The sequence below is a fragment of the Ursus arctos genome, unplaced genomic scaffold (assembly GCF_023065955.2).
Source record: "Ursus arctos isolate Adak ecotype North America unplaced genomic scaffold, UrsArc2.0 scaffold_19, whole genome shotgun sequence".
Taxonomy (NCBI): Eukaryota; Metazoa; Chordata; class Mammalia; order Carnivora; family Ursidae; genus Ursus; species Ursus arctos.
Genome location: NW_026622863.1, coordinates 49,416,244 through 49,419,983, shown reverse-complemented (window position 1 = coordinate 49,419,983; position 3,740 = coordinate 49,416,244).

Below are 3,740 nucleotides of genomic sequence, written 5' to 3'. Positions count from 1 at the left end.
AGCAGAGTGGGCTCCCCCAGAAGGCGTGGAGTCCCCCAGACTCCTCTCCCTTCTTCAACCGAGCTCCCGCCCATCCTCCCGGCTGGCTTGTGCCCCATCACTCCCCCCGGGGACAGAGCTCCTCTCCTCTCCCCTGCCTTGTATCTGGCATTCTGAGGCCAGTCCTTGCAGTCTACCCTATACCCTTTGTGGCGGAGACTGCACCGGTTCTCGGATCTTCCCTCCCCATTCCTCTTCATACAGACTGGACCGGTCCTTCCTGCAGTCTGACTTCTATACCTCTTTTGCTATTTGTCCATTGCTTGCTTCACTCATCTGTTCCTATGACAGTTACTGAGCACCTTTCCTACTCCAGGCACAGCAGTAGGTACTGGGGCAGGTCAGGCCAGTCGCTTCTGCAGCCTCACCTCCATTCCTCTGGTGGCCGACCAGCCTCAGACCCTCTCTCAGTGGGGGTGGCTCTCCAAAGCTAATCCAGCATCCCTGGGGGGCTCCGAGAGGGCCCCTGTGAGTCTGGAGGTCCCTGACCAGTACACCTTCTTCTTTCCTGGGGGAAGGGGGCCCCAGAGAAGCTGGGCGAGAGTGAGCGACCAGGAGAGAGGTGCGAGCCTAGCCTATAGCCCAGGCTGTGATGGGGTGAGGTCCTCGAGTATCCACATGGGGCCCAGCTGGGTTCGGCTTAGCAGTCCTACACCTTCAGTTTACATCCTCCCCTGCCCCTGATTTGAAGCTGCTTGACCTGGTCAAGCTCTTTCACCCTACAAACCTCAGTTTACCCATCAGCGTGTCATAGCCCTGAGCACTAGGATTATGTGTGACCCAGGCTGGGACATCGTGTGATGCTGGGAGAGCCTGGCTCACCCTTGGTGCAGTAAGTGGGTGTGTTTAGAAGCCTGTGTCCCCACCTCGAAATCCCTCCGAGGGGTGGCGGGCAACACTTACCCCCACCAGAGCACAACCAGGAACTGCCACCTCCCTCACCAATGTGAGGGACATGAGGGAGAGAGGAGGTCCCACCTGGCATGCCAGACTGGAACCCCCCTTACGCTTACAGACCCACTCTAGGCAGGAGATCTCTGAGACCCCAAAAGGTGTGTGAGGCAGACCCAGGGTGCTCACCACTGATCCAGCTGGCCACCTGCCCATGAGGCTGGGGACAGATGCAGAGAGGCCACCATCTGCCCTGCAGACTCCTACCCTGGCCTCAACCTGATCCTTTTGCCCCTGGATTCTAAACCCAGATTAGGTTTCAGGGCTGCTGGTGGACAGAGAGAGGCAGAGGCAGACGCCTCTAGCAGAGGAAGCCCAGCTGTCCCCGGTGACAGGGCTCATAGCTCGTGGTCCTTCATTTCACAAATATTTATCTAGTGCTTTCTCTTCCTGACCCCTCCTCCCCTAAGGCCTCAGTGAGGGGAAACCAGGTTTTGCAGGAAAAGGGATTGAGCCAGGCTGCTTTGCCCAGCCTCTGGGCAAGGAGGGCAGGCGTGAGAACACCCATTGGCAGACTCTGGTCTCCCTTGAGGACCGCAGCAGGAGGGACAGGTGGTTAGACTTGAGGGGGCAATTTCCAGGCCATGGCTCTCTGTGACAGAGGGAGTTCGATGCTTGAGAGGAATTCTTGACTCCCAGGTGGCCCTTGTTACTCCTGAAAGCCAGGGAGAAGGGAGGGAGAAGAGAGCATGAGTCTTTGCTTTGGATCCTGGTGGGTTTGTAATTATGCCTAAGTTGTTGCTAATTAGGGGGCTGCTAATTAGATGTATCATTAGGGGCCTTGCTGAGGGGGCTAATTGTGCTGTGGCCCTTTAAGAATCCCCCTCTCCCCGCCCACACACACACACACACACACACACTCCTCAGGGAAGTTCTGCCAACATTCTGCCTCCCTCCCCCAGAGGAGCCAGCTCCCTGCCCGTGAGTACGTGGGCGTATTTTGGGGGCAGGCTGTGGGTTAGACTCAGAGAAGAACTTTCAGACAGAAATGCAAATAACCGGGAGAACTGAGGCACCAGCCAAGACGGGGATCAGAGTGGTGAAGGTTCGGAGGACCCCCTCCTTCTTCTCTTAGTCCATTTTTCTTTTTTTTTTTTAACAGGCTACTGGGTTACCAAGGCAATGCAAGAGTGGGACAGAGGAGCTGGGAGTTTGGGCCACTCTTGGAGAGAGAAATGGAGTCAGAGTTGGTGCTGGGGGCTTTGCACGAGTGTTTTTGACCTCTGAGTCTTGGCCCTCTCATCGAGGAACCAGCTAGGGATTCCCCAAAGTGGGGTGGTGTCATTTTGCATGGAGAGCTCAGGAAGGTAATGTCTGAGTGGAGAACTGGAGAAGAGAGGGCAAATATGTGGGGAGGAATGTCCCAGGAAGGGGGAACAGCAGGTGCAAAGGCCCTGAGGCTGGAACTTATTTGGTATGTGAGGAAACTCGAGGTGGCTAGGGCCAAGTGAGCAAGGGGAATGGGGGGGGGGAGATGAAGCCGGAGAGGGAATGAGGGGGCAGATCAGGCGAGACCTTATGACCCAGGGTGAGAGCTGTGCTACTCTGACTGAGACTGAGTCGGGAGCCATGGAGGGTTCTGAACAGAGGGAGGATGTGAACTGATTTGCTTTTTTATTTTTTTTAACTTTTTAAAAAGATTTCATTTATTTATGTGAGAGAGGGAGAGCACAAGCAGGGGGAGCAGCAGAGGCAGAGGGAGAAACAGACTCCTTGCTGAGCGCAGAGCCTGACGCGGGGCTCGATCTCAGGACCCTGAGATCGTGACCTGAGCCAAAGGCAGATGCTTAACGACTGAGCCACCCAGGCGCCCCTGGCTTGCGTTTTTAAAGGGAACTGAGGCAAGACACAGAGATAGCCACTCAAACCTGGGATCAGAGGCTGAAGGAGAAGTACTGAAACCATAGAGACCCCACAATCCACAAACAAGACCAAAAGCCCAACATGGGGCCTCATGTCACAGCTGCTGAAGACCCGGGCACCTCACAGAGACCTGGGGGGTACCGGAGAGACACCTGTCACCATTGCAGGGAAAGATGTGAGTGGGAGACCCTCCAGCAGCCCCTCCCCAGCCCTGCTCAGACAGGCAGACAGACATCTCAGCACCCGCCACATCCCAGACCCCGAGCAGGAGCCCTCCGAGGGCCAAGCTGGAAACCATTAGTCTTACCTAATGAATTGACGGCCTCCAGTCCCTCACCTCACCCGCTAAATGATTCGGTCTGTGTTCTTTGGGGCCTGGCTTCATTCCTCTATCGTCTGTGGGATTCGTCTGTGTGGCTGGGCAGGTCAGCAGCCCGTTCCCTTTCCAGGGCCCTGTAACATCCATGGTGAGAGTGCTCCGGCTGGGCTTCTCCGTTTACTGCTGAAAGGCATCTGGGTTGTTTCAAGACGGGAGCTGTTAGACATTCTTGGATGTGTCTTTTGGCAGACACACGACCTATAGCTCCTGGGTGCTTGTGTACCTGGGAGTGGAATGGCTGAGTCCTAGGACACGGGGTGTTCAGCTGTGGTTCCCCGAAGTGGTTAGACCACTGGCAGCATGTGACACTCCTCTGTCTTTGTCTTTCTCTCTTGGTCTCTGTCTGGCTCTCTCTGTCCCTCTGTGTCTCCCTCCATCCCCATCCTCCTTCTGTCAGCCCTCTGCTTGTCCCCCATGCTCTACCCCCAACAAGCCTTGGCTCCTGTGCGAATGGAAGGGGTCCATGCCCCTCACCCACACTTCTTCCTCCTCCCCCACAGGACCCGAC